At 35.2% G+C, this 16,351-nt stretch overlaps 1 long non-coding RNA gene across 1 annotated transcript; it reads left to right on the top strand.

Annotated features, from left to right (window-relative positions):
• Positions 1-676: 676 nt before the first annotated feature.
• On the top strand, positions 677-5,045 carry LOC140008570 (uncharacterized). The gene is made up of 2 exons (XR_011816066.1): positions 677-1,481; positions 4,847-5,045. It is a non-coding gene; the product is annotated as an uncharacterized lncRNA (long non-coding RNA).
• Positions 5,046-16,351: the final 11,306 nt, after the last annotated feature.

Below are 16,351 nucleotides of genomic sequence, written 5' to 3'. Positions count from 1 at the left end.
ATCTTTTCATCCAAAAAAGAAATAGAACCTATGATTTAATTAGTTAAAAATGTTAGGTATGAAAATGACAATATTTATTTTTAAATCAAATTAATATAAAAGATGAAATATATTATATGAAGAGTACGGAGAAGATGTGAAAATCATTCAAAATGGAGAAAAAAGAAATAGAAAATCATTAGATAGAGAATATTAGATTGTTTAATTAGATAAGAATTTTGAACATAATTAACAAACAATGGTAGATTTGGTAGATAAGATAAGGTAATTGAAGTAATTTTATTGATTTTTATCATAATTAAGCATTCAGTTAGGATTTTTGTGCTGAAAAAAATACACACAAACTCAGCACTACTTAACAAGTTCAGCAAATGAATTTCATTTATTAAACACTCAAAACATCTGAATGTCTGAAAAAATTCAGATTCACCACTGTTTTTTATATTATCAAACAGACCCTTATTTTGACCAGTTCCTCAGTCATTATTTAGTCTATTTTATAGTTTGTTTCTTCAATAAATTCGGCCCGATATAAGTTTAATGGATCGTGTGTCCATTAGTATAGTAGTTATTGGATAAGACCAGTGATTCCTTATCCACTTCGGATTAGTCTACATAGCTTAGTTTTGGCCATAAATAGCCATTCCTTTAATTATAATAACAAGGAAGACGATTACTCTAGTAATAAAAATTGAGAGAATTCACTCGGCTTTTTGTAAGCATTCTTTGAGTATTTTAGAGTTGTTCTAAGATATTCATTCAACTTATCAATAAAAAACACACTTGATTGTAGGCCCTATCAACCTAATTGATCTTGTGCTGTCCAAGTTCGAATTAGGTTTCCACTGCTAAGCTTCGATATCATCCAATTCTAGATCTTGAGTCTTCTGTATGTGGAAATAGGACGTTGGCCCTATTTGGTAAATAAATTTTTTGTTTAATTTTTTTTATAAATTTTTTAATAACTTTAATTATAACAATCTAAAAAAATTTCAAAATTTTTAAAATACACACTTTAAAATATTTTTAAAAAAAAATTCCCTTCTTTCCTTCCTTTTTCTTCTCCCCCACCTCAACCCACCACCACTTTTGCCGACGTCTAATGCCGGCCAGCACCTCTTCCGGCGCAGGCTACCTCCTCCGGCAATCTGGCCAGTAGAAATCTGGTCTCTGTCTTTTTATTTTTTTCCTCTCTTCTCCCTCTCCTCCTCCCCTCCCCTCTCTCCCCCACTCCCCTCTCCCCCCTCCTCCTCCCCTCCCACTGTTCTACCCAATTCCACATGGTGCCACAGTCGGAGACGGCAAGTATTCCAGCCAGTAGTCATCCAATCACTCGAGTTTTTTTCTCTCTCAGTTTCGCTTTCCTTCTGCCTCTCTCTGATGAGTTGCAGGGAGAAAGAGAGGGTAACTTTGCTCTTTAAAGCACCCGATTGCATCATTCACCCTAGCCCGAATCTCCATCAAAGCTCCATAGTTTTCTGGTAACGTAATTTTTTTTTTTCATTTTATTGAAATGATTCAGTACAAAAGGAGAAAACTGCTTGAGGAGTTGTTTGATTACTACATTTGTTGCAAGTTTTGTCCTTGTCGCTGGTTGTTGTGAAATGGGATTTTTTGCTTTGCTGTTTCTTTGGAGGATAAAACTTACAGGCTCAAATATTAGAAAACCTCTAGATCAAATATTAGAAATCAGAAAACCTATAGAAACCATCAACCTTTAGGTTGGTGGTCACCACCAATGCATTAAGGCTTGATGGGGTAGGTGATAAGGGTTCAAATCTTGCCTCCCACCAATTTGTCATAATTAAATGTGACCTTGTTTAAAAAATTCAGACGGGTATGTAGTGCCGTGGTGGTACGGGGAGTTCTCTCGTTGTTTCAAAATATTTGTTTTATTTTTTAGATAGAGAGAATTGAGGGTTAAAGATAGAACATGTATATTTGTTAAAATTTAGATATAAAATTTTTATTTTAGGTTCCAATAAATCACGGGAGACTTTTCTATATATATGATTTATCACAGAGGGCTTTTTTGTATTTTACCCAAAAAAATATTAGAGGAGGAGACGGGGAGAGGGAGAGGGAGAAAAGGAGGAAGGGTAAGAGGAAAGGAAAAAAAAAAAAAAAAAAAAAGAAGGCCGACGTCTGTTGTTGTTCCAGCGGGGAGGGAAATGGGGAGGGGGAGGGAGAAAAAGAAGAGAAGAAAGAAAGAAAAACAAAAACAAAAAGAAAGAGAAAAAGAAAGAAGGAAAAAAGAAAGAAAAAGTTTTCTATTTAAAAATTTTTTTCTACAACTTCTATAGTAAGTTATAGTAAAATTTTAGATAAACACCCAAAAAAAATCGTTTGCCAAACGGGCCGTAAATCATATCAGTTGGCATTAGAGCTGCTTGAAGGTATCAAAGTCATATACTTTTTTCTGTGTCATTCTTGTTCTAGAGTTTCCAGGGTTCCGGTCAAGTTGTTAGTTGTTTCTTTATTTTCCAGCCATGTCTTCTTGTTCATGTGTCCTTGTTCCTTGAGTCGTTCATAAAAAAATTCATACTGTTCATTACTATTGTTCATCGCTACTGTTCATCCGTGGGTATTATTCATCCAAAAAAAATTCTATGGCTATTCATTGTGTTTGTCTCTGTTAACATGGCCATTTTTGTAGTTGATCTTTGCTATCCGAATTGATTCTTGACATTGTCTTGAAATTCTTGAATTGTCTTGGTTAAAGTCTTGAAGTTCTTGGAGCAATTCTAGAGTTTCATGGATTCTTGAACTTAAACTCATTGAATCTTGAAAACCCTAAATTGATTCTTGAATTCTTGTTCTTGATTTCATATTTCTTGTGGTTGTTTGATCCAAACAAATGAAATCTGTTTGCGTGTTGTTTTCCATCCGAGGCTATCTTGTTTGTTTCTTGCTTGAGTCTTGCACTTTCTTGGGGTTGTGTGGGCTGATCTTGATTGTTTCTTGAAGTCTTGAATCAAATTCTTGGTTTTCTTGAAGTTCTAGGCTGAGAAATTATCAATCTTGGCAGTTCTTGATAATCCTAAGTTGGTTCTTGAAGATCTTGGATATTTTGACAGCAAACTCTAGTTGTTTGAAAAATTTCCTCGTAGTCTATTCGAATTCTTGAAAAAAATGTGCAACAACCTTGTTTGATCTTCAAATTATTCATACAAGGATGTTTGACAAGTTTTGGAAATAAAACGAGGAAAAATTTCCTCGTGGCAGTATAAGAAACAGAAACAGGCGCTACTTTTAGTTTTCCAAGTTGGATTCGGATTATACCAAAATATTTTACTATTGTAAATTCTTGTCCAAAAGCTCATTGGATTGGGGAAAGGGGATTTCTAATTCTAATCCTTGTCCTTGTGGGAAAAGTGGTTATTCACATACTTTATTCCTGAAATTCTCCAGATTTGATTGATACAAAGGAATTCACAGCCACACCATTTCCCCCTAGAATTAGGATTTTCCTTCTTCTACTCGATTGAGTGTTCCTTTTAATATAGTTGAGTCTTCTTATTTTCCAGCAATCTTTTGAGTCTAAATTGAGTTATATTTTGTAGGTAATTCAGGCTTTTGAGTCGTGTTTCCTTAAATTTCTCAAATCCTAAATTGGTAACTTTCTTGTGGGTTCGATTGGTTAGTTTTTTTATTCACCTTGAGAAAATTCTAATTTCTTCAAGAAGATTGATTAAAAGTCTTGAGAACTTAATTGATAAGATTATTAGAGTTTAATACATTTGAGTGATATACAAGAGTTGAATGGATACACGTAAGGAAGTGCATGAGGTATTCTTTGTTCCACTAGCCATTGTTGCAGGTTAAAACAACAATGTCTATTGGAGGTGAAGGGAGTTCCTAGCTTAATGACTTTAATCTTATGATTTAGTCAATGAAGAAAGAATTTCAACAGATTTTAGATGATGCTTTCAAGCCACTCCACCATCGGCCTGATCGAATGGCAAATAATAGTGCCAAAAGAAAGGGTACTACTCAACCTTATTCCAATTATCAATCTAATCATGAGAGGTTGCAGTATCCATGGAAGGAGGAGAAGTTTCAATCCATTTCTTCTAAACCTAAGCATAAGGATGAGTCATCTATGGCGGAGTCATGTGAGCGTATAGTGGAGACCTATCTAGCACCATACATTGATCAACATAGACGAATGAAGGTTTCAAAGAGCTGCCATCAAGATGAAATTCCTATGGAGAAATCTGTTGAGTTCATTGTTCATAAAGGAGAATCTTATTTTGTACCACTATTGGTTAAGAAGGTTGAAGTGGAAGAGAATCCAAACATCAAGCATGATGGGAAAGTACTTGAAGTTCAGTCTACATTAGCTAGTAATCAAGAGCTAGTTGGAGAGAAGAGTGGGATTCGAGATAGCAGTGTGACCCATGAGGTAAAATTTGAGGGTAAGAAAGAGGTAAAACTCGAGGAAAGCGTGAAAGAAAAAAGGAACGAAGATTCAAGTGAGTCGAATGAGATACATGAGAAGGAAAGGAAGTTGAATTTGTGTGTTAAAACAAGTGGGTGTGAGTTAACTTTGAGAGCTGAGCAAAGAGTGTTTGTTCTTATGACTAACCATCCTTATTTTGTTTTGCCAAGTATATTTGTTGATTTTGGGCAAGTGAGTAGATTACTTGACATGCTGAATTGTGGAGTTGTGCATCCATGGTGTCCATTTATAGAGAGTTGCAACATATTTGCTATCCTACCTACTCAAGGGATTAGAGTTTTCTATGGAGAAAACTTGCTGCTGCATCATTTCCATTAATTATATATATTGTCTTTATCTAATTTTGATGGGACGTTTATTCTGATTATCTTGTTTTGATTGTAGGCTTGGAAGTTATGTCCATTGGAAGATGTTCGATAATTAAAGGACTAGCGAACGTAATGCAAAGTGGATTTAGTTTCGTGATATGACATGATTGGAATACAAATGGTATATTTACTTGACATGCGATACTTTGGGTAAAAAAGTACTTTTAGGTATTAAAAGAATTTTTAAATTATTTGGTGAATATCATCCTATAAAATTAAGAGAAGAGTTTTTGATGTTAAAAGCACTTTTAGCAAAAGTTTAAATTTCATACTTTACAATAACTTTTTGTGGTTTAAAAAATAAAATATTAAATTTAATCATTTTATCTGATATTAAGAACTAAATAAAGAGATAAATACATTTAAAAATTTTCAAATTATTCATTATCCAATACAATATGTACTTAACGAACTATTTCTCCCAACAATATATTTAAAAGTATTTAAACTGTAATAGCCCCACCTCCCCCTAAGGCGAACCAAAGGGTTCAGCGGACCGCCTGTCCAACTGTCGCCGGGACTCAGTCGTTCACTTCAATCCTCAGTCAAAACCAAAATAAATCCACAAGAATAAACATAACAACGATCCAAAACTTAAAGCAAAACTTATATACATTACTATCTCAAAAGGGAGTACAAACATCGAATATAAAAAGATTCTCAATTCTTCATACATCCAACCCGTGCCAAAAGGTAGGACGAGAACCATTACAAAGAAATCAAAGAATTAGACTAGGCTAGTCGATACCAAACTCTCGTCCTTGCTCGCATTTCCCTGCTAAGAAAAACAAAACTAAAGGGATGAGTTAAAAGCTCAGTGAGGCTCCGAACACATAGGCAAACCATAAGTCGAATACATTCACTACTTATAATTAACAATTCAAGACACAAATACAATATAAAGTGATAAACACATTCATTAAAAGGATACGAGCTCACAGGGAGCCCTTCATTCGTTCGTTCGTTCATTCTCCTGTCATTCCCCTTATTCCTCCAATCATTTGAAAATACATTTTTGTAAGTAAAACCCTTGTTCGTTCATTCATTTCATTCACCTCGTCTTGGACATTGGCCAGACTCCACCAGAATTCAAGGCAATACTCGAGTATACCAAACGTTCACCCAGGGTCACCATATCGCCCGACCAAGACCGTTTCTGGCTTGAGTCGATCAGTAACGAAGGGGCAGGGCCCAGTTCAGCCAAAAGGTTTACATCCATGCACAAGTAACGTTTCAATCATTAAATCATTGAAAATTTCACATTCATTTAGGTCGAGTGCGGTAAAGTACACACTCGCCTAGAATACTCGTTTTGGAAATTATTGAAAGCACTTAACACATTATCAAACCATAACACAAGCCATGAAGTCAAGAAAAATATAGCAAACAAAGAACACTCAGCTATTTACGCAAAATAACGTCCAAAATATCCCTCCGGATATTATTCTCAGTCACCGATGAAACCTAAGATTAAACAAGGGAGCATATTACAGTTCATCTAGCAAAATTAGGCGAAACCAAAGAAAATCCGACTACTTGCGAGTAAAACGTATAAAGATGACTTTAAAGTGAAAAGAGGGCATTTGGATCCGTGGACGGGAATAACTAGAGTTTCATAAACCAAACGAGAAACCAAACTCAAAAGGGTTATAAAAGTTCCAACGGAAAACACTTGGACCAAAGACAAGTCGGAATCCAATTAGATAGGCTAAGAATTATTGGTTTCGGAATCGTTTATGTGGTTCAAAATCAATATACATTCAAGTAGGTATTACGGACTACATGTCTTGATGAAAATCATGTGAAAAAGGAAGACAAAATACTTTAACTTCCACACTTAAAACCTCACTTAAAAGTAGTTCACTTGTGGCCGATAAAACCCTAACTCATACCTCTTTATTTTGGTAAGGAGTAAGTAGCATTTAGAGTTTCAAATTGAAGAGGTATCATGTTTTAAAATAGTAAAACGGTCATGATATTCACCAAGCTGAAATATATGAGTTCAAATGGAAAATAGCTTCTCGAACACACTTCGAGAGCACCAAAGTAATTTTCCATGAAATACGCCCAACTTGACACAAAACACATTTCAAAAACCACTTTAACCTACTCACATTACAAGAAAATAAACAGACGGCATTTCCCCTTAAATACTTCACTTTCTCCCTACAATAAAATACCCCATTTTACAAGAATCAAACACAACCACACATTCGATTTATAAACAATAGACACGTCCAATTAGGCCACACTATCCTTCAATTAAAACCAATTAGAAGCTCAAAAGCCCACCATTAGAAAACCCCCAAATTCAAAACCCTAAAATCGGAATTTATCCCCACAAGCGAAAATTTTCCGCAAACAACCGCAATTAACGTATAAAGGTTCCATTTAACACTATTTTGATCCATCAATCCAAGACTAATCTATGACTTTCATATAAAATCAGAAAAATCCCCAATAAATCAGAAAATGGTCCAACTTGACCTAAAACCATGAAATCATCCACAATATAGCATCTTTAACCTTCACAATCCATCAATATACCATTATTAAAACAAAACAAGAACTTCTTTAGCAACTCACCTTACAACTCAAGAAAGGTAGGAACTTAGAGCTTCACTCCCAAAAATAGCTCCACTATGACCTCTAGTCCTCCTCAGTACACCTTTGTGTGGAGTGGTTTGAAAATCCAACGATTAAAACTCAAGATTGAAGTGAAAATTGAAACTAGAAAATGAAGTTTTCTTTCTTCTCTTACAAACACACGGCTGGCCAGGGGAAAGAAATGAAGATATTTTGGCCCAAAACAATATAAGAAGGAAGAAAATCAGTTGGTCAAAGTTGATGGCCGACATGCCACGTCACAATCCGGCCGGAATCTGGCCGGATTCAGGCCAGAGACGAAATCAAATTTTTTTCAAAAACCTCCAACAATCCGGCCAACAATTTGGCCAAGAACTGGCCGGATTTAGCCCTTCAGCCTTTCACAAAATTTTTTTCCTTTTCCTGAATTCAATTGCCGCGCTCAATCGTACTTCCAACACATTCACATATATATAGATCTCACACACAATTACACGTAATAACAAACCCTTCCTTTGTTCAAAACAAACGGTTAACAAATTTTCACTTAAAAAGGGATAATGAGAGTAAACAAAAGGCTAAGAAAATGTGAAAATTTTAGGGTTCTCACACTCTCTCCCCCTTAAGAAATTTCGTCCTCGAAATTTTTACCTTCATTTGCCTCAGACAAGTCCGAAATCGCTTGGATGTCTAACGCATAAGCTTTTGCCGGTACATTTGTTCATTTCCCTCTTTCGTTCGCTTGTTTTGAATTGGCTCCATCCGGTTGCGGAGTACTACCTTCACGTGACTGTCTTCTCGGACAGTTGCTAACTTGATGATCTCCACTTCCGCAAATCAAACACTTCCGCCCTTTCCGCCAACAATCGTTCTCGGTGTGATTGGCTTTTCTACAGTAGCCACAAGTCAAGTGAGAAGCCATCTTCTGGCTTTCTTGAGAAATCTCCTCAGGTCCGATTTGGCTTTCTTTTGTAGACCTTTCATCTACCGCCTCTAATGTCCATGGTAGGCGGGATAACGGGTTCACTTTCTGCACTTTAGAAGGTGCTATCGTTTCATTAGGTTCTTCAATCACACTACCAGATGCACCTCTTTTCCGAGTTTGGGAGGCTTTTACCTGAGCCTTTGCATTCTCGATTCGTTGGATTTTCTCAAGGGTCTCCGTAAACGTATTCACTTGAACCGCCGCTAAAGCTTCTTGAATTTTCAAATTCAATCCCTGTATAAATCGTCTTACTCTTCTCGGTTCCGTGGCCACTAATTCCGAAGCGAACTTGGATAGTTTGGTAAATTTCGTTTCATATTCAGCTACACTTGAGATTTCGTGGCGTAGCCCAATAAATTCATCCTCCCTTCTTTCTTGGACTAAAGGCGGAAAGTACTTCTCGTTAAATTCTCTTACAAAGCTCGCCCACGTCCACACGGTTTGTTCTCTTTCCCACTTCGCTTTAATTATGTTCCACTACGCTCGAGCCGCCCCTTCAAATTGGAACACCGCAAAATTTACTTGTCTTTACTCGGTGTAGTTCAAAACTGTGAAAATATTCACCATGGCCTCTAACCATTGTTCAGCGATGTCCGGATCATGCCCTCCAGCGAATTTTGGAGGTACAAACTTCTGAAACCTCTCAAGAGCTCGATCTTCTCCTATTTCAGGGTTTTGGGACTGATTCACAGGTATTTGACCTTGTTGGTCCACCAATCTCGCTAAAATGTTTGTCATCTGTTGAATCGCCGTCGCCATTTGGTCCCCAACTTCACCCTCGGTCCTTGTTCTTGTGCAGCTGTTGCTTCCCTTTCTTCTCTTGACTCTTGGACTCGCTTAGCTCTACGGCCCCTACCACATCCACGACTACGTCTTCCCTCCATATATATTTTTCCCTCACTTTTTTTTTCTTTTCTCAAAAGGTAATTTAATGAATAAACGCAATAAGGTGACTAAAGTAACTAAAATTTAGGGCACCAAATAAACATATACATACATAACACACCATATAAACATATCAGGGAAACAGATGATCAAATACACAAATACGTTTCAAGTCAGGCAGATATTCATATACACAAATACGCAAACTGATGGCATGTAGTAACAATATACAGGCGAATCAAAAGAAAAGGGATATATTGTCCCACACTCAGTTAAAATAACCCCGTCCGGTCTCTCACGTCACTTTCTATTCAACTAGATGTCCATTGACCTCTTGTACTCATTCTAGTCAGACAAAGCCTGTTCATGTTCCCAAAATGCAAGTCTCACATACTTAACATCCTCAACTCTAGAGTACTCGGATACGAGAATCTGAAATAAAACAGTTCACATCTCGAGCTGGCCAGTCCCAAGAGCAAACTATATATAATCGAGATTCCTACCTGACGTACCTATCTATGATCCTCAGATACCACGAGAAAGATTTAAGGTCTAGAACATTCACAATTCATAGTATACTCAAACGAGCACTTAATCCTTCATACCTATTCACCACTCAGTCTAGGCTCACTCCGCGCAGAGACCACGTGAAGCAGGCTCTGATACCAATTGTGACAGCCCCACCTCCCCCTAAGGCGAACCAAAGGGTTCGGCGGACCGCCTGCCTAACTCTCGCCGGGACTCAGTCGTTCACTTCAATCCTCAATCAAAACCAGAATAAACCCACAAGAATAAACATAACAGCGATTCAAAACTTAAAGCAAAACTTATATACATTGCTATCTCAAAAGTGAGTACAAACATCGAATATACAAAGGTTCTCAATTCTTCATACATCCAACCCGTACCAAAAGGTAGGGCGAGAACCATTACAAAGAAATCAAAGAACTAGATTAGGCTAGTCGATACCAAACTCTCGTCCTTGCTCGCCTTCTTCCCCTGCTAAGAAAAACAAAACTAAAGGGATGAACTAAAAGTTCAGTGAGGCTCCGAACACATAGGCAAACCATAAGTCCAATATATTCACTACTTATAACTAACAATTCAAGATACAAATACAATATAAAGCTATAAACACATTCATTAAAAGGATACGGGCTCACAGGGAGCTATTCATTCATTCGTTCATTCATTCTCCTGTCATTTCTCTTATTTCTCCAATCATTTGAAAATGTATTTTTGTAAGTAAAACCCTCATTCGTTCATTCATTTCATTCACCCCCTCCTGGACGTTAGTCAGGTTCCACCAGAATTCAAGGTAATATTCGAGTATACCAAACGTTCACCAGGGTCACCATATCGCCCAACCAAGACCGTTTTTGGCTCAAGTCGATCAGTAACGAAGGGGCAGGGCCCAGTTCAGCCAAAAGGCTTACATCCATGCACAAGTAACGTTTCAATCATTAAATCATTGAAAATTTCACATTCATTTAGGTCAAGTATAGTAAAGTACAAACTTGCCTAGAAAACTCGTTTTGGAAATCATTGAAAGCACTTAACATATTATCAAACCATAACACAAGCCATGAAGTCAAGAAAAATATAGCAAACAAAGAACACTCACCTATTTACGCAAAATAACGTCCAAAATATCCCTCCGGATATTATTCTCAGTCACCGATGAAACCTAAGATTAAACAAGGGAGCATATTACAGTTCATCTAGCAAAATTAGGCGAAACCAAAGAAAATCCGACTACTTGCGAGTAAAACGTATAAAGATGACTTTAAAGTGAAAAGAGGGCATTTGGATCCGTGGACGGGAATAACTAGAGTTTCATAAACCAAACGAGAAACCAAACTCAAAAGGGTTATAAAAGTTCCAACGGAAAACACTTGGACCAAAGACAAGTCGGAATCCAATTAGATAGGCTAAGAATTATTGGTTTCGGAATCGTTTATGTGGTTCAAAATCAATATACATTCAAGTAGGTATTACGGACTACATGTCTTGATGAAAATCATGTGAAAAAGGAAGACAAAATACTTTAACTTCCACACTTAAAACCTCACTTAAAAGTAGTTCACTTGTGGCCGATAAAACCCTAACTCATACCTCTTTATTTTGGTAAGGAGTAAGTAGCATTTAGAGTTTCAAATTGAAGAGGTATCATGTTTTAAAATAGTAAAACGGTCATGATATTCACCAAGCTGAAATATATGAGTTCAAATGGAAAATAGCTTCTCGAACACACTTCGAGAGCACCAAAGTGGTTTTCCATGAAATACGCCCAACTTGACACAAAACATATTTTAAAAACCACTTTAACCTACTCACATTACAAGAAAATAAACGGACGGCATTTCCCCTTAAATACTTCACTTTCTCCCTACAATAAAATACCCCATCTTACAAGAATCAAACACAACCACACATTCGGTTTATAAATAATAAAACACGTCCAATGAGGCCACACTATCCTTCAATTAAAGACAATTAGAAGCTCAAAAGCCCACCATTAGAAAACCCCCAAATTCAAAACCCTAAAATCGGAATTTATCCCCACAAGCGAAAATTTTCCATAAACAACCGCAATTAACGTATAAAGGTTCCATTTAACACTATTTTAATCCATCAATCCAAGACCAATCCATGACTTTCATATAAAATCAGAAAAATCTCCAATAAATCAGAAAATGGTCCAACTTGACCTAAAACCATGAAATCATCCACAATATAGCATCTTTAACCTTCACAATCCACCAATATACCATTATTAAAACAAAACAGGAACTTCTTTAGGAACTCAGCTTACAACTCAAGAAAGGTAGGAACTTAGAGCTTCACTCCCAAAAACAACTCCACTATGACCTCTAGTCCTCCTCAGTACACCTTTGTCTGGAGTGGTTTGAAAATCCAACGGTTAAAACTCAAGATTGAAGTGAAAATTGAAACAAGAAAATGAAGTTTTCTTTCTTCTCTCTCAAACACAGAGCTGGCCAGGGGAAAGAAATGAAGATATTTTGGCCCAAAACAGTATAAGAAGGAAGAAAATCAGCTGGTCAAAGTTGATGGCCGACATGCCACGTCACAATCCGGCCGGATTCAGGCCAGAGACGAAATCAAATTTTTTTCGAAAACCTCCAACAATCCGGCCAGCAATCCGGCCAAGAATTGGCCGGATTTGGCCCTTCAGCCTTTCACAAATTTTTTTTTCCTTTTCCCGAATTCGATTGCCGCGCTCAACCGTACTTCCAACACATTCATATATATATATATATATATATATATATATATATATATATATATATATCTCACACACAATTACACGTAATAACAAACCCTTCCTTTGTTCAAAACAAACGGTTAACAAATTTCCACTTAAAAAGGAAAAATGAGAGTAAACAAAAGGCTAAGAAAATGTGAAAATTTTAGGGTTCTCACATAAACACTCAATAAATACTTTTTTTAAAAACTCTATTAAGGAAGTATTGTTCAATAAGTTACAACAACCCCGTTTATTCTGGATTTTAATGATAGGAATTTGACAACATGCCCGCAACTTCACACACTTGATGTTTATGGCCTGTTCGGATTGAAGATCATTTGACAAAACAAAAAATCAGAATAATATTAGGCTTTATTTGGATTGAGGGATTTAACGAAAGATTTAAAATCCATACAAATCACTTTAATTGTTTGAATTATTTAAGATGCATCATGATGAAGTTTCAATAAATCATGATGGAATTCTAAGATAAGCACAACTTCATCCATAGAATTTAACTTTTAGCTAGTTTGCACCCTGAGAGAAAATTATGAGCACAATTTATTCCAACGTCTTCTATAAATAGCTTGCCAATATATCATGATGAATTCTAAGGTAAACACAACTTCGTCTGTCTAATCCAATGAAGCCTTTAGCTAGTCTGGACAAAGAGAGGTAATTATAAGTACAACTCATTCTGTAGTTTCCAGTTAGCTAAATAATCTTCCCTCCCCTTTTGTCCTTCCTCGTAAGGTTTAAAGCCTCTCATCTGACCCCCAAAAAAAATATATATATATATCTGCCACTTGACTTTTAGCAGAGACCAAAACCGTACGCTTGTGCATGAATTAGAATTTGACAAGTGTACTGATAAAAATCTAATATCCACATATGTTCGCACCATATCCAATCATAAGCTTTGCTCCTTGCCACTGCTGAGTGCAAAACACAAATTAAGCAGCAACAGAAAAATGGAGGGGTCTAAATTTGCTCCTACCTATTTTAATTCAACACTAATATAACATAAATAACCGAGTATATCATGCATTAGCTTTTAATGTTTTAATTCCTATTTTATCTTTTAATACTTAAACTCAATTTTCCATGGTAGAAACATTCGTTTAATTTCTCCTCCATTAAACATCTTCCATGATGGAACTAATCATTTTCCGTGATAAAATTATCACTATAGGGCATGGTAGAGAAAAATCATTTGGTTGGACTTTCAAGTACTTTAAGCATACATTTTCTTGAAATTAGCAGGTAAGGCTTTACGTTTCGTCGTTTCCCTCCAGCATGTTTTCATTTTCAAGTTATATAATAGAATGATTTTTTTTTTTGAAAATTAATACACACACGCACACACACACATATATATATATATATATATATATATATATATATATATATATATATATATATTAATTTATTTATTTGTGCTCTGCAAAACAAAATTACCAATTTACACCCTCAATTCTAATCTTGCACCCTCAATTTTTATTTTGTACTCTTGGTACCCTAAAGTTACATCTTTCGCCACGTTTTACTAAAAACTTTTTTCTTGTATGTATTCCAGTATTCCACGTTAAAATTATCTATTTGCTGAAATTACTATACTCCAACTCACTTTCAAAGCATGTAAACAATGTGTGATTAGCTACGTCCTTTTTTTTTCTGAAAGTATTGAAGTTTGGCATCATTCTTTAAATATTAAAAAAAAAAACACAAAAACACCAACCACCACATTTTGTTAACTTTAGAGTGAAGTAGATCCTATATAGTAAAAGGTTTCATAACAAAATGCTTATTCCAATGTTGAGAACTGAGAAATGTTATGATTGTAATACAGATACTAGAGTACTGTTTTATGGGTAATGGTAATTGCATTGAAATAAGTAGACTTTATTTGACCTGACGTAGCCCTTGGATTTTACTGCTATGTCTTCTTATAGATAATACTAGAGGTACCTCGGCTGTGCAAGGCACAGCCTAGGTCCCCTAATAATTTAATTGAACATATAACAGCAAAATTTTTCGGCACATAATAGACAAAAACACGAGAAAAATTGAGCATCAGAAGAAATTTCATCTATGAAGTTAACTCTTCTAAATCAAGGAGACAATAAACATAGCATCTATTAAATCCATCACTAATCTTGAGATTAATAAACAAGTGCATAGTTGAATGCAATTGGGAAGGAAGAAATCTGATTTTTTCTATGCAACATTGAGAAACGATTTATAAAGAAATAGAAAAAGAGACTTAAATTGATTACATAAAAGAGTTGTTTAAATGTAATAGTTGGTTAGCTACTAATCAAACATAATTAATCAATATCCAAGGATTAAAATTTTTTCATTAATCTATAAAGGTTGATCTTATAGTCATAAATTAGATAATATATAAAAACAGTAGAAGTTATTGTAGTTGTGCAACATGACTTGCAATTGAAATCTTTTGTCTTGCTCCATCAAGATAGAAGTAGGGAAATAAAAAATGGGAGAAAAATCATAGATTCCTCATAGGAGAGTTACATCACATGTCAATAAATGAGAGTGTTATATTAAATTCTCATGTCTCTTATATAATAGGTAGACAATTAGAACGAATGAAAATTGATCCAAGGGTTATAATGTAGTGTTATTGTATTAAAACTAATCTAACGGTGATGAATTAAACAATAGACTCACTTAGTCAAATCATTAAGGTTAAAAAAATTCGTTAGGCTCAAAAGGAGAATAAAAGAGCCAAACTTGCTCAGTTTGGCATGAAAAAAAAAAAGCAAAAAAAAAAAAAAGAGGGGGATATGCAAGAGGCAAGGAAACCATATGCAAGAAAAATATTAAACTTATGCCACTTGTCAAATTATTGAAAAGTCAAGTGGTAACAAGGGAGGCAAAGAACTAAACCTCCTTTCCTTCTTTTATATACAAGGTAGACATTTCTTACTGCAATTCTGGTCTGATGCTGGTACTTGATACTTTATACAGTCACACGATGTTAAATGAAGATCTTGGCAGTTTTTAGAGCAATTGCAAGGTAAGGTAAATAATCAAATGCAGTAAAATGTTGGTTTAATAGAAATACAACATGTCTCTAGTCAAAACAAAAAATTAAAGTACAACCTCATATTTTACAAATATGTCACCAATTCCAAACCTCACACATGCTAGTTTCAATGTTTGTAGCCCTTTTTTTTTTTTTTTGTTCTAACTTGTAATCTTCTATTTTTGGATTCTATCCAATTCTGTCGAATTCCAAAACATCACACATGCTAGTTTCAGTGTTTGCAGCTCTTTTTTTTTTGTTTTTTTGTTCTAACCTGTAATCTTCTATCCTTTTAAGACAGGAGGAAGAGGGAGGCTGAGGAGAGACGTGCAAGGAGGGGAAAAGAGGTGGTGGTTGTGCGTTGTAGTGGATGATGGTTTTCAATTTTTAAAAATTATTCTAAAAAATTAATTATAAAAATATCTCAAAATATATTCTCAAAAACTCTAAAAAAAAAATCTAACTATTTACAGTAAAATTTTTTTACATACATCATTACAGTAAAATTTTTCAAAAACACCCAAAAAAATGTACCTAATCTATTGTATGTGATTGTTTTGGGAATTTAGGAGCTTTATCTAAGCATGATGCTCAGAAGGGTAAAATTTACACCTCTCTGCCCATTGATGTAGATCTATCAATAGAACAATGCAATTTTATCTATGAATATTATTATTTTGCTTCCCGCATTTTCTCTCTTTTTTTTTTTTTTTTTATCTAACGGGTTTTTCTAATCTATGAAAAGACT

The sequence above is a fragment of the Coffea arabica genome, chromosome 6c, assembly GCF_036785885.1.
Source record: "Coffea arabica cultivar ET-39 chromosome 6c, Coffea Arabica ET-39 HiFi, whole genome shotgun sequence".
NCBI lineage: Eukaryota > Viridiplantae > Streptophyta > Magnoliopsida > Gentianales > Rubiaceae > Coffea > Coffea arabica.
Note: the sequence above shows the minus strand (reverse complement) of the source record. Positions and strands in the feature narration are given on the sequence as shown.